Source organism: Arachis hypogaea, chromosome 14 (assembly GCF_003086295.3).
Source record: "Arachis hypogaea cultivar Tifrunner chromosome 14, arahy.Tifrunner.gnm2.J5K5, whole genome shotgun sequence".
NCBI classification, from domain to species: Eukaryota; Viridiplantae; Streptophyta; class Magnoliopsida; order Fabales; family Fabaceae; genus Arachis; species Arachis hypogaea.
This window is the reverse complement of record NC_092049.1, coordinates 134,907,860-134,933,479: the sequence shown is the minus strand read 5'-3', so window position 1 is coordinate 134,933,479 and position 25,620 is coordinate 134,907,860. Positions and strand designations below refer to the sequence as shown.

Here is a 25,620-nt window from a genome sequence, read left to right as displayed (position 1 = left end):
GAGTTGCTCGGGCCTAGGGCTGTGGTTGATTATGAGATAGGCTGAAGGATGTGTTTGGTTTGTTTTTTTGGTTTAGAAAAGTATAAAAAACTAAATTGGTTCAGTATAGGCTTAATGAACCTATGCTTGGAATAGCTTGGTCATTCATACTGCCTAAGAAAAATTTTTAAAAGGCTTTTGGATTTTTGAAGAATTAACAGTTTTCTCTTTTAGAAAGGACTTCGGATTTTTATATTAAGTCTTTGGTTTTGAAAAGATGCATAAGGCGGTTATTAATTACTGTAACGGTTTTATTTTCACGTATCCTATTATAGTATTTCTCTAACCCCATAGTGAGTACCAGCGAGGACGATGTTCTCACTCCCCTACATGTCTTCTCTTTTTCAGGTTACGGGTGATGGAGTTTGGAAGAGCTTAGTTATTTCGTTTTTGTTTAAACGATGTTTTGTGTTGTATTAGTTACTTTTCCCTCACCTTTATCTTTACCAGTTTTTATAAGAGGGATAGGATTTTGATTATGCAATGCTTGTAAAATTAATAAGATATATATATATATATATATATATATATATATATATATATATATATATATATATATATATATATATATATCCATTGTAAGTATTGATTTTTGTATGGATGTATGTTTTCTATTAAAAAATCTTTTGAGCGATTATACGATTTTAAGTTTTAAATAGGCTCATATTTTAGTACTAAATAGTCTTAAGAGTCGTCGTAATACTCGAATTATCAAAGTGGCGTAGCTGGAAGCGTGACATTTTGATAATTAGGGTGTTACAATTATGGTATTAGAGCGGTCTTTCCTGTAGAGCTTGAGGAATGAACCGACTATGCTTCAATTGTATACTCTGAGCGTTTGTCATGTAGTAGGTCTTGTTCGGATAACGAGAATTAGAGCTTTATGCACATGACAATCTATTGATTAATGCCATTAGTCTTGCATTGCATAATTTCTGGTATTAAGTTTGGCCGGCTTAAAACTAGTGAATTATGTATATGGTAGTACTAATGGGTTATCATAGACGATATACGAGTTCTAGATAATGCGAATTGCTAGTTTTGGGGAAGTTTGAATCTATTCCTTTAGGTTACTCAGTTAGGTGTCTTGAACTCTACGGATGTTATGTGACTTAGTCTTTCTTGGTATGCTCTGAGGTTTTTGTTTGCGATTCTTTTTTTGGAGAGTAATCAGATTATCTTCCAATCCTGCCTTCTTATTCATATACGTTCTTGTTTGATCTTAACTGTATATGTCTATTTGAAATTCCTTGAAATAACTGTCTCATTTGTTTAAAACCCTTTATCTTTACTCATGTGTTCTTTATGTAATTTTGAATTGTTTGATACATCAAAAAGATCTTTGAAAATCTTTAAGAAATCATTATCGATTGAGTTGTCCCTCTTTGTAAGTTATGTAATTCATCGAATCACCTGAAAACTTGTTCGTTATTTCCAGCTTTGTGAATCGTGCTTGATTTTCTTTGAATTGGGTCCCTTTCTTGAAAGCAAGTTAACTTTCCTTTCTAGTGCATTCTTTATATCCTTATTAGGATACAATTTTAAGATTACACTCGAAATTTTGATTCAAATCTTTTGAACGGAGTTTTGGATTCTTTTTAAAGAAATTTCAAAACTAATCTTTCTCTTACTCGGTTGTATTCATAACCATTCTTTAAACTTTGATAAAGTTGTTTTGAGCTTTGCATGCACTCCATATATGAAACTTTGAAAACTTTATATGACTGAAAATATGCCGGTTTGCAACTCATCACTCATTTTCTTTATTGACTTATAAGAAAATTTTTACCTCGAACTTTCTTCTTAAATAAAGTTGATCTTTGTTGCAACTTCTATACTCGTTTTGTTTGAATATGAATTTCGATAAAATCACCTTGGGCATCATGAGTTTTGAAAGAGGGTTTGTGAAATTTAGTAAAAACTTTATTTTTGACCAACTTTAACGAGTCATAACTTGACTTTCGGACCTCCAAATTTTGTAAAACTTGTTTTAAATAAAAATTGGGTCCATGAAGTTTATGACGTTCGAAGAACGGATAAAGAGTGTTTTAAGACGAAAAAGTTATGCACGTTTGAAGTTCAGTATGAAAATCTGAGATTCAATTTTTGAAGTTTTCCAAATTTTTCTAAGGCATGCGTACGTGGAGTGATGCACGCGATGCGGGTGTTGGCCACTGCCAAGTGATCTCGCGTACGTGGGCATTGGCATGCGTACACGAGTACGTTAATTTCGAAACATGCGTACGCAATCTGTAACACGTGATGCGAGGAATCCTCTCTGTTTGGGACTCTCGCATACGCGGGAGAGGTACTGCATACGCGGCTATCCCTTTTTATCATTGTGCGTATGCGGGACCGAGAAATGTGTGCGCATGACCCCTCTGTTTTGCTGAAAATTGTTTCTTTTGCATTTTAATCGTTCCTTAGCTTACTAATATTTTCTAATCACTATTTAATTTTCATAGCTAATGACTAGGCTTTGATTACTGGGGTTGGTTATGATTTCCACTTTTCGAAACTCCCCTATTCCATTTTTAAACTTAAAAATTGTTTTGATGTGATACAACTTAAGTTTTTCTTTCGACTATATAACAGTTTTATGCACGCGTTTGGTTAGTGATGCAGCTAAATATTTGTACTCTTACTTTTTCAAACCTCGCATAATCTCCTTCAACCTGAGTTTGTATTAAAGTAATATCACATCTATGTTTTCGTCATTCTTTTACAAAGTGTTGTTGCATCCTTTCTCTTTTGGAATTTAAAATAATTTTTCTTAAGTTCCCATTCTTTATGGGCAATGTGTTAGAAAGGTTTTCATTTATACTCGAATTTTGTGAGTTTGTCTTTAGCCTTGGATCTTTTTCTTTTTCTATAAATCTCATACTCCTTGACTCAGCTTGAATTCGTTTCAAACCACTGTATTATTTTCTAACCCTCAAAGTTGTCAAACGATTTTCCTTCCAGCACCCTTCAATGTTTTTACCTCCTCATCTGCTTGTAATTTTAACAATTCTCTCAGACTCTTGTAGACGATGTCCCTGTTACTTGTCCTTTTTCTCAGGTCTTGTATTCTTCGGAATGAACTCGAGGATTACTTTAGAGTCATATATGACCTTTAGGCGTAGCAAGAGAAACATTAATTTCTTTAGAATGCTGTTCGTGAACGTGAAAAGGTGAAATTTTTTTAAATGCGCAGTATCATAGGAAGCTGTGGGTTTTAGTTTTCACGCAAAAGAGAGTTTTGCGCATATTAGACTTGTGACCCTTAGTGGGTGTACGAAGGGAGTGAAGAGGTCGAGAATTCTCAGACGAGTTGTTTGATATAGTATGGTTGGTAATGGTAGAGATGAGTCTGGATTGAGTAGGAAGTTGAAGTTCTGAGGTGGGTACGAGATCACTGAGCGAACGTTTTACCCGTTGTTTAAATACCAGCCTACTTTGTAGCCTTTTGCCACATTAACTATAGCTTTGCTTTGTGAACACCTGTCTTGTATCTTCTGCCTTACACCATACTTTACCCTTATATTTAGAGTAAAGTATCATTTTTGTCCTCAATATTTGGGGTAATTCCCAAAGTTGTCCCTAACGTTTCAATCGTCCTATTTAAGTCCCTAACAATTCAAAACTGACTCAATGTTGTCCTGCCGTTAGGGATCCGTTAATAGAATTGACGGCGGGACAAAATTGAGACGATTTTGAAACGTTAGAGACTTAAATAGGACGAAAACGTTGGAGACAAAAATGATACATAGAAATAAATTTTAATTTAATTTTATCTTTCAATAAGGAGAAAGGAGGAAGGAGGAAGGAGAAAAGCAGGGTGCAAATCCGCGCGCGCGCGCACAGCGCGCTCACGCTTGGATGCAGCAGGGACGATCCGCGCGGGCGCGCACAGCGCGCTTACGCGTGGATGCAGCAGGGACGATCCGCGCGCGCGCGCACAGCGCGCTTACGCGTGGATGAGCTTGTGCTCCAAGCACAATGCTGGCACAACGCGCGCACAACTCTCTGGTTTTTGTACCAGAAGTTGCGGAAGTGCAATGTGCGCGCGCGCCGATGGCCGTTTTTTTTTTTTTTTTTTTTTTGCCCAAAAAGCAGAAAAAAATGCCCAAGAGCTCCCTATAATGTCCAAAACTCTTCTTTATTCAATCAAATATCAAACAATTCACAAAAATGAAATTTGATTTTAGGATTTATTCATCTACTACTAATGAATACAACATACTAACAACCAATCTTTACAACAAATCAATATGAAATGAAAATCTACCTACAATGGCAACTCAAATCACTTATTATACAAAACCAAAAGAGAATGGAAAGAGGTTACCATGGTGGGGTGTCTCCCACCTAGCACTTTTAGTTTAAGTCCTTAAGTTGGACATTTTGAGGGGCTCATTGTCATGGTGGCTTATGTTTGTACTCATCCTTGAATCTCCAAGGATCTTTGCCTCTCAATTGGTTGACAGAATATCCAACCGTCTTCACCAAGCTTGGGCAAAGTTCAACCCAAGATATGAGTCCCCATAGTTGGTTTTCACATAGCGAACCGGGATCCCATATCTTGTCTTCACACCCATCCGTTAGTTGAGTTTCATGGTTTTGTCGGATGAGCGGTTGACATAAAGGTGATTGACACATAGAATTCTCTTTACTCCACCAATGCTTCCTCCTAGATCCGTATAAAGTAATCCTTGTCCCAACATCATCCCTATACCTTGAGGCCTTGGCCTTGATAAGCTTAACACCTATTTTCCAACCACTACACAACTCGTTTTTACTTTTAATTCCACAAAGAGTTCTAAGTTGACCATCATTTTCAAGCAAACCATATTCAAGTGAGAGATTAAAGCTCAGGGATAGAGATTTTACCCACTTAAATATTGTATTGGATGGTAATTTGGGGAGAGAGGCTTCCCCACACTTAGACCATGCAAGGTCCACTTCCTTGTGCTCCTCTTTAGTTGTTTCCACCTCTTCACAATTCTCTTCACTTTCAACCTCATCCTCTTTGTTACGTGGCTTGGTGTTATCTTCAAGCACTTCATCTTGTTTAATGAGAGGCGATTCAATTTTGGATAGAAATTCATTGATGAACGATGTCATCTCTTGATCAACCTCTTCATATTCTTCAATTTCGATATACACCATGCCACATTTTCCTCTTGGTAGCTCTCTTTCTCATTGCTCACCAAGGGTATGGGAGGTTGTGCACACTCTTTTATACTTTCAACTCCATGTCCAATGGGAGAGGATTCCATTGTAGAGAGAAATTCATCCATGATTGAATCCATCTCTTGATAAGCCTCTTCCAAGTCTCCAACGATGATATGTCTTGGAGATTGCGCACCTTCTTCAACTTCAATATCAAGCTCCTTGGAAGAGTGCTCCATGAGACTACATTCCCTTGGACTTTCAACATCTCCTAAATCTTCAACCACCTCTTCCTTTTCTTCAATGATCATAGGCTCCTCCAATTGTTCCAACACAAAATTTGACTCCTCCTTCTCCACCGAATTTTCTAATTTCTCCTTCATGCTTTGCTCTTCTTTTGACTTTTCCCATGTGGTCACGGAAGTACCTTGAGTATTCAAGCATTGGTGGGCTAAAGTGTGCACCACCTTGGTCAAATTGGTCACAAACTCAAGTGTATCCCGCTTCATGGCTTCTTGTCCTTGGAGTAACAAAGTGAGAGGATCGTCTATTGGGGCTCGGGGTGAATAGAAAGGTTCATTATTTTGGAGAGAGGGTTCATAGTAGGAAGGTGGTTCTTCTTGGTAAGGGTATGGAGATGGTGAGGGTTGAGGTGGTTCATGGTAGTAATCTTGATAAGGTTGTGGTGGTTCTAAAGGTTCTTGCTCATAATGATCACAAGGATGTGGTATGGGTGATTGGTTATATGATGGATAAGGGTCACATAAAGGTACTTGGTAGAAAGGGGCTTGTGAGTATGGTTGAGCATCATGTTGAGGATAAGATTCATAGGCATATGGTGGTGGTTGATTGTCATAAAAGGAGTCACCATAGCCATTGAATTGACATGCATTAGGATGAGAATTATACCTATAAGTGTCCGGAGTTTGATGCCAATAGGAGTGATCAATTCCTTGAGGCTCCTCCCATCTTGGAGTGTTCCATCCTTGGTACATGTTAGCATTGAAGTTCACATTCCCTACAACACAATTAGAGCCAAACTCATAGCCAAAGTGAGAATTCATTATGGAAAAACAAAATAAAACTAACAAAATCTAGTAAACAAGCAAAAGACAAACTATTTACACTATTCACATATGTACAATAACCAATAACATAACACCATTGCAAATCCCCGGCAACGGCGCCATTTTGATGAACGGATTTTTGACGGTTTAGAATTTCACAAATGAAATCTCGTTGAAGTATAGTCTCTAAACCAACAATAATCCTTTCATGCAAAAATTTGTTTGTCACAAGTGCAAACCCCTAAAATCTATAAACCGAAGTATTTAAACCTCGGGTCGTCTCTCAAAGGACTTGCAGGGTAGTGTTCTTGTTATTGGTTATGGACTTGTTTATTTTGGGGTTTTGGATGAGGAATGTGAATAGTAAATGGTAGGAAAACTTTATTCACAAAATGGTCTTGGCAAGGTTTGGTTGTCAAGGGTCTTAATCATTATCACTAGCCACAAGTATGGTAGTTGCAAGGATTAATCCCACTTAGTCATCCTTAAATTGATTAACAAAGGAAAGTCAAGTGAGTTATATCAATCCTAGTCCGTAAGTCCTAGCTTTCCACTAATTGGATTAATGAAGGCTAGAGTTAATGGCTATCAACTATCAATCAATTGGACACTAGTGACTCAATAAATCCTAAGTTACCTTCTCAAGCCAAGAACATAAAATCCTAGTCTAAAATTCTTCCAAGCATTTAATCAAACACTTGGAAGGCACAAAAGAAAAGTATAGTCAATCACAACAAGAATGAATTCTAACTACAATTGAATGTAAAGAATTAACAACAACAATCAAGAAAATCACAATTATCATGAATTACCTCAAATTGCATTATTGAAAGAAAATAGAGAGAACAAGAGTATCTCAATTACAAAACCTAGAAACAAAATAAGAGAAATTACAACAAGAGAATAGGGATAGAGAGAAGAACCAAAGTGTAGCAATCATCAATTGAAGGTAGAAGTAGAAGGAGACTTGAATTAAACCTAGAACTATGAGATCCTAATCTAACCCTAATTCCTAATCCTAATTCTAGAGAGAAGAGAGAGCTTCTCTCTCTAACTCTAACTATTTCTAAAACTAAACTATGACTAATGATTAAAAGTAAAAGTAAAGTATGAAAAGTATGTTGATTCCCCTTCAATCCTTGGCTTAAATAGCATCAGAAATGAGTTGGATTGGGCCCACAAGGCTTCTAAAATCGCTGGCCACGTTTGCATTAAGTGGGTCATGTGCCACCATCGGCGCGTCCGCGTACCGTGCGCGTGCGCGCCCCTATGCGCGATGCAACTATGGCAAATCTTATATCGTTTCGAAGCCCCGGATGTTAGCTTTCCAACCCAACTGGAACCACATCAATTGGACCTCTGTAGCTCAAGTTATGGTCGTTTAAGTGCAAAGAGGTCGGCTTGACAGCTTTCCGGTTCTTTCATTTCTTCATGAGTTCTCCAACTTTTCATGCTTTCTTTCTTCATTCCCTTGATCCAATCTTTGCCTCCTAAACCTTAAATCACTTAACAAACATATCAAGGCATCTAATAGAATCAAGGTGAATTAAATTTAGCTATTTTGAGTCCTAAAAAGCATGTTTTCACATTCAAGCACAATTAAAGGAGAGTATACAAAACCATGCTAATTCCTAGGCTAAATGTGACAAAAGGTTATCAAGATGCTCTAAATTTAATACAAAATAAACCGTCAAATTGGTGTTTGTCAACCTCCCCACACTTAAACCAAGCATGTCCTCATGCTTAAGCCAAGAGAGAAACAAAGGGTATCAACATTTATTCCATGTAAATGAACTATATGCAACTAAATGCAAAATGGTTTTACCTACTTGGTTAAAAATAAATCAATCCTCCAAGTCATACGTGCACAAGTAGGGCCAAGATCATATAACGATTCATGAATCCTACCAATTCGAATATCAAAATGAAGTTCAAGTAGACTTGCGAGAAGAACGCTCATGAAAGCCGAGAATCAAGGAATTGAGCATCGAACCCTCACCGGAAGTGTTTGCACTCTAGTCGCTCGGTGTTTGGGGTTGATTCCCTCAATTCTCCCTTAATCATGCTTTCCAAGATTTGTTTTTCTTCTAACAATCAACAATTATTCAATGCATGCATACATGTATCATGAGGTCTTTTCTTTAGGTTGTAATGGGGTTAGGGTCAAGGTAGGATCATATATGGCTAGTGGACTTAAGGATTTGAATCTTTGATTAACTTAAACTTTCCCACCTAACCTATATAATGACCTATACAATTAAGTACTAATCTAACTACCCATTCCTCACTTTTTCACATACTCATGCATTTTCTTTTCATTTCACAACACTTATGCATTGATTCTTATTGAGCTTCACTTTGGGACATTTTGTCCCCTTTATTGCTCTTCTTTTTTTTTCTTTCTTTTTCTATATACATTTTTTTCTTTTCTTTTCTTTTTTTCTTTTTCACTTTTATTTCTTTTTTTTTTTTCATTTTTTTTCTTTTTTCTTTCAAACTATACACAAGAACATCAATGCATAAGGTTTATACATTTAATCAATACATGAGTATGTACCAATTCACCAATATAAAAATACAAAACACAAACACCCTTTTATCCCAACCAATGTCCCAAAGTTTTCCCACTCTTGGATGACACTCACACTCACTAGCCTAAGCCAATCAAAGATCCAAATAAAGGACATTCATTGTTTTCCGCTTTAAGGCTTGTAATGTGCTAAAATAAGAACAAGTGGGTTAAGCGTAGGCTCAAAATCGGCTAACAAAGGAGAGTAAAAGGTAAGGTTATTTGGATAAGTGAGCTAATGAAATGATGGCCTCAATCATATAAATGCATGAATACAAGGAATAATGGGACATATAGATTCAAACAAATCAAAGATTACAGTCATAGAAAGAGAACAACTACACGCAAGAAGGAAAATAAGTGGTTTTAAGATGTAACCACACCATTAGGCTCAAATCTCACAAGCTTGCGTTCTTAGCTCAAAACCATGTTCCAAAATAATTTCTTTCAAGCAAGTTCAACAAAAATTTTCAAATTGGTAGGGTGCCCTAAAACGGTTTCTTGGGAAAGAAATCATCACTCTAACCAAGTAGTCCTAATAAGAAGAAGGTAGTAAAATATGTACAAATTCTAACTAACATGCAACCTATCATGCAAATGCAATAACTAACTAATATTGGTGTTGAAAAAGAAAATTGTTACCCATGGAGATCGGTCGACGACCTCCCCACACTTGAAGATTGCACTGTCCTCGGTGCATGCAAAGGAGAGCAAGGTGGATGGGTTGCTACAATTGATGAGTTCCTCAAACGGTTGTGCGGATGACTTGTTTGTTGCCCCATTTAAAAGCTTTTCCGTTTCCTCCTTTCTTGGTGGCCAACCTAAAAGGAGAGAAAAAGAAAGAAAATTAAGCCTACAACAAAGATATCAAAGTAAATAGAACATAGGCGGGGGCTAATGCCAAATAAGAGTATGATTCTCTACTACATGGTAGCTACAACATGTGAGTGAGAAATCAATATAAGCAAAAGGCATATCAACTGATACTTGATGCAAGAGTAAAGTTAAAGCATGGAGAGTATATTGAGCATCAAGATCAAATAAGAATTGATACAAACAAGATTAGTGATACGCATGAAAGCATTTGATTCTATCCTAACTCAATGATGAAGCGGTACAAGAAAAAAACAAAGGGTAATGAATTAGGAAGGACTAAAGCACTAATCTTGTGTGTTGACAAATATTACAATTAATGTAACAAGTCATGAAGCACCAAAACAAATGCAAGAAATTCTCAACAATTGAGTGAGAGAATTCAACACCATTATTAAAATGAGAAATTTAGAAAATAAAATGAGAACAAATAGAATTAAAATGCAAAGAATAAAAGTATGCAAATGTAACAGACAAAAGAAAATGGAAGAAGAGAAAAAAAAAATTTTTTATTTTTTATATTTTTTATATTTTTCGTATTATATTTAATTATTTATTTATTTATTATTATATTTTTTTTTATTATTAAATTTTTTTTTTATTTATATTAAAAGAGAAAAGAAAAAAAAAATCTCCAAGAGAGGAAGAAGAAAGAAGAAAAAAAATGAGAAAGAAAGAAGAAGAGAAGAGGAAAGAAGGAGAAAGGAGGAAGGAGAAAAGCAGGGTGCAAATCCGCGCGGGCGCGCACAGCGCGCTCACGCGTGGATGCAGCAGGGACGATCCGCGCGCGTGCGCACAGCGCGCTTACGCGTGGATGAGCTTGTGCTCCAAGCACAATGCTGGCACAACGCGCGCACAACTCTCTGGTTTTTGTACCAGAAGTTGCGGAAGTGCAATGTGCGCGCGCGCGCACAGCGTGCTAGCGCGCCGATGGCCGTTTTTTTTTTTTTGCCCAAAAAGCAGAAAAAAATGCCCAAGAGCTCCCTATAATGTCCAAAACTCTTCTTTATTCAATCAAATATCAAACAATTCACAAAAATGAAATTTGATTTTAGGATTTATTCATCTACTACTAATGAATACAACATACTAACAACCAATCTTTACAACAAATCAATATGAAATGAAAATCTACCTACAATGGCAACTCAAATCACTTATTATACAAAACCAAAAGAGAATGGAAAGAGGTTACCATGGTGGGGTGTCTCCCACCTAGCACTTTTAGTTTAAGTCCTTAAGTTGGACATTTTGAGGGGCTCATTGTCATGGTGGCTTATGTTTGTACTCATCCTTGAATCTCCAAGGATCTTTGCCTCTCAATTGGTTGACAGAATATCCAACCGTCTTCACCAAGCTTGGGCAAAGTTCAACCCAAGATATGAGTCCCCATAGTTGGTTTTCACATAGCGAACCGGGATCCCATATCTTGTCTTCACACCCATCCGTTAGTTGAGTTTCATGGTTTTGTCGGATGAGCGGTTGACATAAAGGTGATTGACACATAGAATTCTCTTTACTCCACCAATGCTTCCTCCTAGATCCGTATAAAGTAATCCTTGTCCCAACATCATCCCTATACCTTGAGGCCTTGGCCTTGATAAGCTTAACACCTATTTTCCAACCACTACACAACTCGTTTTTACTTTTAATTCCACAAAGAGTTCTAAGTTGACCATCATTTTCAAGCAAACCATATTCAAGTGAGAGATTAAAGCTCAGGGATAGAGATTTTACCCACTTAAATGTTGTATTGGATGGTAATTTGGGGAGAGAGGCTTCCCCACACTTAGACCATGCAAGGTCCACTTCCTTGTGCTCCTCTTTAGTTGTTTCCACCTCTTCACAATTCTCTTCACTTTCAACCTCATCCTCTTTGTTACGTGGCTTGGTGTTATCTTCAAGCACTTCATCTTGTTTAATGAGAGGCGATTCAATTTTGGATAGAAATTCATTGATGAACGATGTCATCTCTTGATCAACCTCTTCATATTCTTCAATTTCGATATACACCATGCCACATTTTCCTCTTGGTAGCTCTCTTTCTCATTGCTCACCAAGGGTATGGGAGGTTGTGCACACTCTTTTATACTTTCAACTCCATGTCCAATGGGAGAGGATTCCATTGTAGAGAGAAATTCATCCATGATTGAATCCATCTCTTGATAAGCCTCTTCCAAGTCTCCAACGATGATATGTCTTGGAGATTGCGCACCTTCTTCAACTTCAATATCAAGCTCCTTGGAAGAGTGCTCCATGAGACTACATTCCCTTGGACTTTCAACATCTCCTAAATCTTCAACCACCTCTTCCTTTTCTTCAATGATCATAGGCTCCTCCAATTGTTCCAACACAAAATTTGACTCCTCCTTCTCCACCGAATTTTCTAATTTCTCCTTCATGCTTTGCTCTTCTTTTGACTTTTCCCATGTGGTCACGGAAGTACCTTGAGTATTCAAGCATTGGTGGGCTAAAGTGTGCACCACCTTGGTCAAATTGGTCACAAACTCAAGTGTATCCCGCTTCATGGCTTCTTGTCCTTGGAGTAACAAAGTGAGAGGATCGTCTATTGGGGCTCGGGGTGAATAGAAAGGTTCATTATTTTGGAGAGATGGTTCATAGTAGGAAGGTGGTTCTTCTTGGTAAGGGTATGGAGATGGTGAGGGTTGAGGTGGTTCATGGTAGTAATCTTGATAAGGTTGTGGTGGTTCTAAAGGTTCTTGCTCATAATGATCACAAGGATGTGGTATGGGTGATTGGTTATATGATGGATAAGGGTCACATAAAGGTACTTGGTAGAAAGGGGCTTGTGAGTATGGTTGAGCATCATGTTGAGGATAAGATTCATAGGCATATGGTGGTGGTTGATTGTCATAAAAGGAGTCACCATAGCCATTGAATTGACATGCATTAGGATGAGAATTATACCTATAAGTGTCCGGAGTTTGATGCCAATAGGAGTGATCAATTCCTTGAGGCTCCTCCCATCTTGGAGTGTTCCATCCTTGGTACATGTTAGCATTGAAGTTCACATTCCCTACAACACAATTAGAGCCAAACTCATAGCCAAAGTGAGAATTCATTATGGAAAAACAAAATAAAACTAACAAAATCTAGTAAACAAGCAAAAGACAAACTATTTACACTATTCACATATGTACAATAACCAATAACATAACACCATTGCAAATCCCCGGCAACGGCGCCATTTTGATGAACGGATTTTTGACGGTTTAGAATTTCACAAATGAAATCTCGTTGAAGTATAGTCTCTAAACCAACAATAATCCTTTCATGCAAAAATTTGTTTGTCACAAGTGCAAACCCCTAAAATCTATAAACCGAAGTATTTAAACCTCGGGTCGTCTCTCAAAGGACTTGCAAGGTAGTGTTCTTGTTATTGGTTATGGACTTGTTTATTTTGGGGTTTTGGATGAGGAATGTGAATAGTAAATGGTAGGAAAACTTTATTCACAAAATGGTCTTGGCAAGGTTTGGTTGTCAAGGGTCTTCATCATTATCACTAGCCACAAGTATGGTAGTTGCAAGGATTAATCCCACTTAGTCATCCTTAAATTGATTAACAAAGGAAAGTCAAGTGAGTTATATCAATCCTAGTCCGTAAGTCCTAGCTTTCCACTAATTGGATTAATGAAGGCTAGAGTTAATGGCTATCAACTATCAATCAATTGGACACTAGTGACTCAATAAACCCTAAGTTACCTTCTCAAGCCAAGAACATAAAATCCTAGTCTAAAATTCTTCCAAGCATTTAATCAAACACTTGGAAGGCACAAAAGAAAAGTATAGTCAATCACAACAAGAATGAATTCTAACTACAATTGAATGTAAAGAATTAACAACAACAATCAAGAAAATCACAATTATCATGAATTACCTCAAATTGCATTATTGAAAGAAAATAGAGAGAACAAGAGTATCTCAATTACAAAACCTAGAAACAAAATAAGAGAAATTACAACAAGAGAATAGGGATAGAGAGAAGAACCAAAGTGTAGCAATCATCAATTGAAGGTAGAAGTAGAAGGAGACTTGAATTAAACCTAGAACTATGAGATCCTAATCTAACCCTAATTCCTAATCCTAATTCTAGAGAGAAGAGAGAGCTTCTCTCTCTAACTCTAACTATTTCTAAAACTAAACTATGACTAATGATTAAAAGTAAAAGTAAAGTATGAAAAGTATGTTGATTCCCCTTCAATCCTTGGCTTAAATAGCATCAGAAATGAGTTGGATTGGGCCCACAAGGCTTCTAAAATCGCTAGCCACGTTTGCATTAAGTGGGTCATGTGCCACCATCGGCGCGTCCGCGTACCGTGCGCGTGCGCGCCCCTATGCGCGATGCAACTATGGCAAATCTTATATCGTTTCGAAGCCCCGGATGTTAGCTTTCCAACCCAACTGGAACCACATCAATTGGACCTCTGTAGCTCAAGTTATGGTCGTTTAAGTGCAAAGAGGTCGGCTTGACAGCTTTCCGGTTCTTTCATTTCTTCATGAGTTCTCCAACTTTTCATGCTTTCTTTCTTCATTCCCTTGATCCAATCTTTGCCTCCTAAACCTTAAATCACTTAACAAACATATCAAGGCATCTAATAGAATCAAGGTGAATTAAATTTAGCTATTTTGAGTCCTAAAAAGCATGTTTTCACATTCAAGCACAATTAAAGGAGAGTATACAAAACCATGCTAATTCCTAGGCTAAATGTGACAAAAGGTTATCAAGATGCTCTAAATTCAATACAAAACAAACCGTCAAATTGAGGTTTGTCAGTCCCCAAGCAACTGAAAATCAAGTAGGATAAAAAGAAGAGAATATACTATAAATTCTAAACTATCAATGAAACATAGCTCCAATCAGATGAGCAGGACTTGTAGCTTTTTGCCTCTTGAATAGTTTTGGCATCTCACTTTATCCATTGAAGTTCAGAATGATTGGCTTCTATAGGAACTCAGAGTTCAGATAGTGTTATTGACTCTCCTAGTTCAGTATGATGATTCTTGAACACAGCTATTTTATGAGTCTTGGCTGTGGCCCTAAGCACTTTGTTTTCCAGTATTACCACCGGATACATAAATGCCACAGACACATAATTGGGTGAACCTTTTCAGATTGTGACTCAGCTTTGCTAAAGTCCCCAATTAGAGGTGTCCAGGGTTCTTAAGCACACTCTTCTTTTGCTTTGGACCTTGACTTTAACCGCTTAGTCTCAAGATTTCACTTGACACCTTCACGCCACAAGCACATGGTTAGGGACAGCTTGGTTTAGCCGCTTACGCCAGGATTTTATTCCTTTAGGCCCTCCTATCCACTGATGCTCAAAGCCTTGGGATCCTTTTTATTTGCCCTTGCCTTTTGGTTTTAAGGGTTATTGGCTTTTTGCTCTTGCCTCTTGGTTTTAAGAGCTTCTGGCTTTTTCTGCTTGCTTTTTCTTTTTCTTTCTATTTTTTTTTTTGCCTTCTTTTTTTTCTGCAAGCTTTGTTCTTTGCTTCTTTTTCTTGCTTCAAGAATCATTTTTATGATTTTTCAGATTGTCAAATAACATGTCTCCTTGTCATCATTCTTTCAAGAGCCAACATATTTAACATTCTTAAACAACAACTTCAAAAGACATATGCACTGTTCAGGCATTCATTCAGAAAACAAGAAGCATTGTCACCACATCAATATAATTAAACTAAGTTCAAGGATAAATTCGAAACTCATGTACTTCTTGTTCTTTTGAATTAAAACATTTTTCATTTAAGAGAGGTGATGGATTCATAGGACATTCATAACTTTAAGACAAAGTTACTAACTACTAATGATCATGTAATGAAGACACAAACATAGATAAGCACTTAACATAGAGAAAACGAAAAATAGAGAAGGTAAGAACAAGGAATGAGTCCACCTTAGTGATGGTGGCGTTTCCTTCTTGAGGAACCAATGATGCCCTTGAGCTCTTCTATGTCTCTTCCTTGTCTTTGTTGCTCCTCCCTCATTGCTTTTTGATCTTCTCTTATTTCATGAAGGATGATGGAGTGCTCTTGATGTTTCACCCTTAGTTGTCCCATGTTGGAACTTAATTCTCCTAGGGAGGTGTTGATTTGCTCCCAATAGTTTTGTGGAGGAAAATACATTTGAGGCATCTCCGGGATCTCATGGTGATGAGTTTCATGCGCCTCTTGAGCTCCATGAATGGGCTCTCTTGCTTGCTCCATATTTTTCTTAGTGATGGGCTTCTCTTCCTCAATGTGAATGTCTCCTTCTATGAAAGCTCCAGCTGAGTAACATAGATGGCAAATAAGATGAGGAAAAGCTAGCCTTGCCCCAGGAGAGGGCTTTTCGGCTATTTTGTAGAGTTCAAGGGAGATGACTTCATAAACTTCTACTTCCTCTCCAATCATGATGCTATGGATCATGATGGCCCGATCCACAGTAACTTCAGATCGGTTGCTAGTGGGGATGATGGAGCGTTGGATGAACTCCAACCATCCTCTAGCTACAGGCTTGAGGTCCAGTCTTCTTAGTTGAACCGGCTTGCCTTTGGAGTCAATCTTCCATTGAGCTCCTTCCACACATATGTCCATGAGGACTTGGTCCAACCTTTGATTAAAGTTGACCTTTCTAGTGTAGGGGCGTTCATCTCCTTGCATCATAGGCAAGTTAAACGCCAACCTCACATTTTCCGGACTAAAATCTAAGTATTTCCCCCGAACCATTGTAACGTAGTTCTTTGGATCCGGGTTCTTACTTTGATCATGGTTCTTGGTGATCCATGCATTGGCATAGAACTCTTGAACCATTAGGATGCCGACTTGTTGGATGGGATTTGTTAGAACTTCCCAACCTCTTCTTTGAATTTCATGTCGGATCTCCGGATACTCATTTCTTTTGAGTTTGAAAGGGACCTCGGGGATCACCTTCTTCTTGGCCACAACATCATAGAAGTGGTCTTGATGGGCTTTGGAGATGAACCTTTCCATCTCCCATGACTCAGAGGTGGAAGCTTTTGTCTTCCCTTTCCCTTTTCTAGAGGATTCTCCGGTCTTAGGTGCCATCAATGGTAATGGAAAAACAAAAAGCTTATGCTTTTACCACACCAAACTTAGAATATTGCTCACCCTCGAGCAAGAAAAGAAAGAATTAGATGAAGAAGAAGAAGAAGAAAATATGGAGAAGAGGGGGGAGGTGTGTTTCGGCCAAGAAGGGAAAGAGAGGGTTGTGTTGTGTGAAAATGAAGAAGAATGGAAGGCTTTATATAGGGGAGGGAGGGGGGTAAGGTTCGGCCATATAGGGTGGGTTTGGGTGGGAAATTGATTTTGAATTTTGAAGGTAGGTGGAATTTATTGGGTAGGTTTATGGGGAAGAGTGGGTGGATGTGAGTGGTGAAGGGTTAATAGGGAAGAGTGTTTATTGGGAATAAAGGATGATTGAGAAGAGAGAAGAGAGTGAGTGGAGGTAGGTGGGGATCCTGTGGGGTCCACAGATCCTGAGGTGATTCTGTGGGGTCCACAGATCCTGAGGTGTTCAAGGATTTACAACCTTGCACCAAATTAGGCATGTAAAATACCCTTGCACACAACTCTGGGCGTTCAGCGCCAGGTTGGTGCCCATTTTGGGCGTTCAACGCCCATTTGTTGCCCATTTCTGGCGTTGAACGCCAGAACCATGCTTGTTCTGGGCGTTCAGCGCCAGCTCTTCTCCAGGGTGCAATTCTGGCGTTCAGCGCCCAGATACTGCCCATTTTGGGCGTTTAGCGCCCAGATACTGCCCATTTTGGGCGTTCAGCGCCAGAACCATGCTCTGTTCTAGCGTTGAACGCCAGACAGGTGCTTCCTCCAGGGTGTGATTTTTCTTCCGCTGTTTTTGATTCTGTTTCTAAATTTTTCGTTTATTTTGTGACTCTACATGATCATGAACCTAAGAAAACATGAAAAACAAAAATAAAATTAGATAAATAAATATTGGGTTGCCTCCCAACTCAATAGCTTGACAGTGGGCTCTCATGGAGCCTCACAGATGTGCAGAGCTTTGTTGAGACCTCCCAACACCAAACTTAGAGTTTGGATATGGGGGTTTGACACCAAAATTAGAGTTTGGTTGTGGCCTCCCAACACCAAACTTAGAGTTTGACTGTGGGGGCTTTGGTTGACTCTGCTTTGAGAGAAGCTTTTTCTGCTTCCTCTCCATGGATGCAGAGAGAGATCCTTGAGTTGTAAACACAAGGTTGTCCTTATTTAATTGAAGTATCAATTCTCCTCTGTCCACATCAATCACAGCTCTTGCTGTGGCCAGGAAAGGTCTTCCTAGGATGATGGATTCATCCTCTTCCTTTCCAGTATCCAGGACTATGAAATCAACAGGGATGTAAAGGCCTTCAACCTTTACTAACACGTCCTCTACTTGTCCATAAGCCTGTTTTCTTGAATTGTCTGCCATCTCTAATGAGATTTTAGCAGCTTGCACCCCATAGATTCCTAGTTTCTCTATTACAAAGAGGGGCATGAGGTTTATCCCTGAACCAAGGTCACACAGAGCCTTTTCAAAGAGCATGTTGCCTATGGTACAAGGTAGTAAGAACTTTCCAGGATCCTATTTCTTCTGAGGCAATGTCAGTTGATCCAGATCACTTAGTTCATTGGTGAACAAGGGAGGTTCATCTTCCCAAGTCTCAATACCAAATAATTTGGCATTCAGCTTCATGATTGCACCAAGAAACTTGGCAGCTTGCTCTTCAGTAATATCCTCATTTTCTTCAGAAGAGGAATACTCATCAGAGCTCATGAATGGCATAAGGAGGTTTAATGGAATCTCTATGGTCTCTAGATGAGCCTCAGAGTCCTTTAGTTCCTCATAGGGAAGCTCCTTATTGATCACTGGACGTCCCAGGAGGTCGTCTTCCTTGGGATTCATGTCCTCTCCTTCCCTTACAGGTTCGGCCATGGTGATTAATTCAATGGCCTTGCACTCTCCTTTTGGATTCTCTTCTGTATTGCTTGGGAGAGTACTAGGAGGGATTTCAGTGATCCTTTTACTCAGCTGACCCACTTGTGCTTCCAAATTTCTAATGGAAGACCTTGTTTCATTCATGAAACTCACAGTGGCCTTAGATAGATCAGAGACTAAATTTGCTAAGCTAGATGGATTCTGCTCAGAATTCTCTGTCTGTTACTGAGTGGATGATGGAAAAGGCTTGCTATTGCTAAACCTGTTTCTTCCACCATTATTAAAGCCTTGTTGAGGCTTTTGATCCTTCCATGAGAGATTTGGGTGATTTCTCCATGATGGATTGTAGGTGTTTCCATATGGTTCACCCATGTAATTTAACTCTGCTATTGCAGGGTTCTCAGGATCATAAGCTTCTTCTTCAGAAGATGCCTCTTGAGTACTGTTGGATGCTGCTTGCATTCCATTCAGACTCTGAGAAATTATATTGACTTGCTGAGTCAATATTTTGTTCTGAGCCAATATGGCATTCAGAGTATCAATTTCAAGAACTCCCTTCTTCATAGGCGTCCCATTACTCACAGGATTCCTCTCAGAAGTGTACATGAACTGGTTATTAGCAACCATGTCAAGGAGTTCTTGAGCTTCTGCAGGCGTTTTCTTTAGGTGAATGGATCCACCTGCAGAAGTATCCAATGACATCTTTGATAGCTCAGATAAACCATCATAGAATATATCCAGGATGGTCCATTCTGAAAGCATGTCAGAAGGACACTTTTTGGTCAGTTGCTTGTATCTTTCCCAAGCTTCATAGAGGGATTCACCTTCTTTCTGTCTGAAGGTTTGAACATTAGCTCTAAGCTTGCTCAGCTTTTGAGGAGGAAAGAACTTGGCTAAGAAAGCCGTGACCAGCTTATCCCAAGAGTTCAGGCTATCTTTGGGTTGAGAGTCCAACCACACTCTAGCTCTGTCTCTTACAGCAAAAGGGAAAAGGATGAGCCTGTAGACTTCAGGATCTACTCCATTAGTCTTAACAGTATCACAGATCTGCAAGAATTCAGTTAAGAACTGAAAAGGATCTTCAGATGGAAGTCCATGAAACTTGCAGTTCTGCTACATCAGAGAAACTAGCTGAGGTTTCAGCTCAAAATTGTTTGCTCCAATGGTAGGGATGGAGATGCTTCTTCCATGTAAATTGGAATTTGGTGCAGTAAAGTCACCAAGCATCCTCCTTGCATTATTATTATTTTTGGCTACCATCTCTTCTTCCTGTTCGAAAATTTCTGAAAGGTTATCTCTGGATTGTTGTAATTTAGCTTCTCTTAGTTTCCTCTTTAGAGTCCTTTCAGGTTCTGGATCTGCTTCAACAAGAATATTCTTGTCCTTGCTCCTGCTCATATGACAAAGAAGAGGGCACAGAAATAATAATAATAATAATAATAGGGATCCTTTATACCACAGTATAGAGGTCCCTGTGTGAGTAGAAGAAAAGAAGAAGAAAATCTGAACTCAGATAGAGAGAGGGAGTTCGGATTTTTTTGGTGAGTGATGTGAGAAAGAGATGTTAGTGGATGAATAAATAAATAGAATAATATGAGAGAGGGAAAATTTCGAAAATAATTTTTTGAAAAAGAGTTAGTGATTTTCGAAAATAGTTTTTGAAAAAGGTTAGTAGTTTTTTGAAAATAGAAAATTAAAATAATAAAAAAGAAATTTTGAAAAAGAGGGAAGATATTTTCAAAAATTAGAGAGAGAGAGTTAGTTAGGTGGTTTTGAAAAAGATAAGAGACAAACAAAAAGTTAGTTAGTTAGTTGAAACAAATTTTGAAAATCAATTTTGAAAAGCTAAGAAGATAGGAAGTTAGAAAAGATATTTTGAAGTCAAATTTTTTAAAAGGATAAGATAAGAAGATATTTTTGAAAAGATATGATTGAAATTAGTTTTGAAAAAGATTTGATTTTTAAAATCACAATTAATGACTTGATTCACAAGAATTCACAAGATATGATTCTAGAACTTAAAGTTTGAATCTTTCTTAACAAACAAGTAACAAACTTGAAATATTTGAATCAAAACATTAATTGATGATGTTATTTTCGAAAATTATGATATAAAATTAAGAAAAAGATTTTTGAAAAATATTTTTGGAATTTTCGAAAATAACTAAGAAAAATGAAAAAGATTTTAATTTTTTTTGAAAAAAATTTTGAAAAAGATAAGATTTTCAAATTGAAAATTTGGTTTGACTCATAAGAAACAACTTGATTTTAAAATTTTTTGAAAAAGTCAACTCAAATTTTCGAATTTGATGAGAGAAAAAAGGGGAAGATATTTTTTTTTTTTTTTGAATTTTTAATGATGAGAGAGAGAAACAATGAAAATGCTCAATGCATGGAGATTTTAGATCAAAACATGTGATGAATGCAAGAATGCTATGAATGTCAAGATGAACACCAAGAACACTATGAAGATCATGATAAACATCAAGAACTTATTTTTGAAAAATTTTTAATGCAAATAAAACATGCAAGACACCAAGCTTAGAATTCTTTAATGCTTAGACATTAAGAATTCAAGAATGCATATGAAAAAACAAGAAAAGACACAAAACATGCAAATGCAAAGATCAAACAAGAAGACTTACCGAGAACAACTTGAAGATCATGAAGAATACTATGAATGCATGATTTTTCGAAAAATGCAAGATGAATATGCAACTGACACCAAACTTAAAACATGACTCAAGACTCAAACAAGAAACATGAAATATTTTTTATTTTTATGATTTTCTATTTTTTTTTTTTTTTGGATTTTTTTCGAAAATTAATTTGAAAAAGAAAAATAAGGATTCCAAAATTTTTAATATGAATTCCAGGAATCTTATGCTCTTTAGTCTAAAGCTCCAATCTGAGGGTTAGGCATGGCTTAATAGCCAGCCAAGCTTTAGTATGTAATTACATGCATCAGCTAATTTGCTAAGAAGACAAAGAAGCTCTTCTCTTGAGTATAAGTGAAACCTCAGTCCAAAAGAATTTAAACATGGCTTTACAGCCAGCCAGGCTTCAACATACTTCATGAAACACTAGAATTCATTCTTAAAAATTTTGAAGAAAAATATATTTTTGAAAACATTTTTATTTTTTTCGAAAACAGATGATAATTTTTTTTTTTGAAAGATTTTTGAAAAAATTTTGAAAAGAAAACGAAAAGAAAGTTACCCAATCTGAGCAACAAGATGAACCGTCAGTTGTCCAAACTCGAACAATCCCCGGCAACGGTGCCAAAAACTTGGTGCACGAAATTGTGATCTCTGGTAATGGCTCCAAAAGCTTGGTGCTCTAATATCAATTCATAATTTGTCACAACTTCGATACAACTAACCAGCAAGTGCACTGGGTCGTCCAAGTAATAAACCTTACGTGAGTAAGGGTCGATCCCACGGAGATTGTTGGTATGAAGCAAGCTATGGTCACCTTGTAAATCTCAGTCAAGCGGATATAAAATAATTATGGAGTTTTCGAAATTAAATAATAAAAGAAGGATAGAAATACTTATGTAAATTATTGGTGACAATTTTAGATAAGCGCATAGAGATGCTTTCGTTCCTCTGAACCTCTGCTTTTCTGCTGTCTTCATCCAATCAGTCTTACTCCTTTCTATGGCTGGCTTTTTGTAAGGATGTCACCGGTGCCAATGGCTACTTTCAATCCTCTCGGGAAAATGGTCCAAATGCTCTGTCACAGCACGGCTAATCGTCTGGAGGCATCACCCTTGTCGATGGTTGCGTCCTATTCCTCTCTGTGAAAATGGTCCGATTCGCTGTCACTGCATGGCTAATCATCTGGAGGTTCTCGATCATACTGGAATAGGATTTACTATCCTTTTGCGTCTGTCACTACGCCCAGCACTCGCGAGTTTGAAGCTCGTCACAGTCATTCAATCCCAGAGTCCTACTCGGAATACCGCAGACAAGGTTTAGACTTTCCAGACTCTCATGAATGCCGCCATCAATCTAGCTTATACCACGAAGATTCTGATTAAGAGATCCAAGAGATACTCATCCAATCGAAGGTAGAACGGAAGTGGTTGTCAGGCACGCGTTCACAGGGAATGATGATGATTGTCACGTTCATCACATTCAGGTTGAAGTGCGAATGAATATCTTAGAAGCGAAATAAGATGAATTGAATAGAAAAACAGTAGTACTTTGCATTAATCTTTGAGGAACAGCAGAGCTCCACACCTTAATCTATGGAGTGCAGAAACTCTACCGTTGAAAAATACATAAGTGAATAAAGGGTAAGCATGGCCGAGTGGCCAGCCTCCCATGGAGGTCTAGAGATCTAAAAATGATCAAAAGATGTCTAATACAATAGTAAAAAGTCCTATTTATAATAAACTAGCTACTAGGGTTTACAGAAGTAAGTAATTGATGCATAAATCCACTTTCGGGGCCCACTTGGTGTGTTCTTGGGCTGAGCTTGAAGTCTACACGTGGAGAGGTCATTCTTGGAGTTGAACGCCAGCTTTTGTGCCATTTTGGGCGTTAAACTCCACTTTGCAACTTGTTTCTGGCGCTGGACGCCAGAATTGGGCAGAGAGCTGGCGTTGAACGCCAGTTTGCATCATCAAAACTTGGGCAAAGTATGGACTATTATATATTGTTGGAAAGTCCTGGATGTCTACTTTCCAACGCAATTGGAAGCGTTCCATTTTGAGTTCTGTAGCTCCAGAAAATCCATTTTGAGTGCAGGGAGGTCAGAATCCAACAGTATCAGCAGTCCTTCTTCAACCTCTAAATCTGATTTTTGCTCAAGTCCCTCAATTTCAGCCAGAAAATACCTGAAATCACAGAAAAACACACAAACTCATAGTAAAGTCCAGAAATATGAATTTAGCATAAAAACTAATGAAAACATCCCTAAAAGTAACTAGATTCTACTAAAAACATACTAAAAATAATGCCAAAAAGCGTATAAATTATCCGCTCATCAATTATGCATGTAGAATTATGGGGAGGTCATTAAAGGACTCCAACTGGCCATCACTCACAGTTGGAACCATGCTATCATGGAATCAAATTCTCTTGCTGCTATCAACTTCACTAAACATGGATGCCCTGCCTTTCACTCTTGTGCATCGCTTGTAGAAGAAATCCAAATCTTATCAAGTCGCATCCAGCAGGTGCATTGGAACCACATTCTCTTCGTGAAGCAAATTCAATAGCGGACATTCTAGCAAAGAAGGGGCAATCAATGCCGCTGGGTCTCCACATCCTCGAAGATTCTATCCCTGACATATTCAATGTTCTTTCCTCTGATTGTATGGGTTTTCTTAGATTGAAAGGGACTCTTTAGGTGGTGTTTTTTCTTGTATTTTGTTGTGTTTTTCCTTTCTGTGTGTTGTTTTCTTCTCTTGTTGGGGTCGTTGACACCCCTCTCTTCACCAAAAAAAAAAAAAACAAACAAAATCATTTGCAATTATCCAATTAAATTTGTAGGCATTCTAAATCTAAAACCATTACACTTTAAAAATAAATTCCCTACCTCAAAGTCGCATTAACAACGCAATCACGACAGCGGCAGCGGCATCAACCGAACGGCATCTCCGATGGTGGTTCCGGCCGCCACATAACGGTTCCCAGCAACAACAACAACAACTTGCAGCAGTTCCAAGCTAACAGAGAATACCGAGATAGAGCAAGACAAAGTGGAACAGTAGCTACGATGGCTTTCGGTGAGCTTAGCGGCAGTGAAAGGTTCTTTCACCACCATTGCGTTTCTTCCCACAGCAGACCCAACATCGGCGACAGCTCATCGGTGGCAACGACTTCCTCTGGCGGCGGCTCCGAGGGCAGCGATGACCATGGAGGCTTCAGCGACGGTGACTAGCTTCGACGGAGCTCTCCTGTCGCGTTCTCACTGCTCCGCGAACTCCTATCTCCCTCTCTCTTCGTGCTCATCGGCAGTGGCAGAAGTGGCAACGATGAACCCTAGCAGTGGCGGTGGTGGATTGATCGCGATGGAGGCACGGTGATGTCCCCTTCCTCTTGGCCTTTGCTCGCGTCACATCGTGCTCTTCTTCTCTTCTCTGTGGCAACATTAACGGTGGCAGAACAGACTCGGCGTGCACGTCGCGACGATGAGCTGGACGGTGGCAGCATCAGGATACGGCAACGAGCTGGGCGCGATGAGGTGCGGTGGCGGTGTGACTCCCTCCCTTCTTCTCCATTCTGGTTCGCAGCTCTTCTCTACTGTTGTGTCACGTTTGAGAGGGTGAAAGGGAAACGGGGTGGGGGTGCGGCTGCTGGGATGAGGGGGATTAGGGCTAGGAATTGGAAGCTAGGGTTTCTGATTTGGGAATTTAGGGTTAGGGTTAGATTTTTATAAAGGAATATGGATAAAATAGATATTTTGATAAAATAGGTGAGTAGAATAATAATTTTAAAATTAAATATATTCTATTTAAAAACATTTAAAAATACTATTCATTAATATATTGCTGAATAAAATAATTATTTTTAATTTAAATTATAAAATAAACATATTAATTATGATTTATTAAGTACCGTTTAAATGCAAAATGTCAATTATTTAAATTAAATCATATAATTTTTTTTATTACTAGAATTTTAATTTTAATCATACTAAATAACTAATTATAATAAAGATTATATAAAAATTTTAATTAATTTAAACTCCAATTATTATGAAAATTATATATGACTCTTAATAATTTTTTTAACTCAAAGTATTATAAATTTTTATTTAATTACTTTTAGTAAAATAATTTTTTTGAATAAAATTCTGAACAAATATAATAAATTTAATTTTCTAAAAATTCGAGTTGTTATAATAACAACTTTAAAAAATATACATGAATGAATTTTGCATATATATGTAGTCCTTTTTCCAAGAATAATGCTACAAGGACTAGGTAAAAAATTAACGAGTTTACTTCCTTC

At 37.9% G+C, this 25,620-nt stretch overlaps 1 non-coding gene across 1 annotated transcript; it reads left to right on the top strand.

The window, feature by feature from the left end:
- The first annotated feature begins 19,411 nt into the window (after window positions 1-19,411).
- On the top strand, window positions 19,412-19,519 carry LOC112745856 (small nucleolar RNA R71). The gene has a single exon (XR_003173764.1). It is a non-coding gene; the product is annotated as a small nucleolar RNA R71 (small nucleolar RNA).
- Window positions 19,520-25,620: the final 6,101 nt, after the last annotated feature.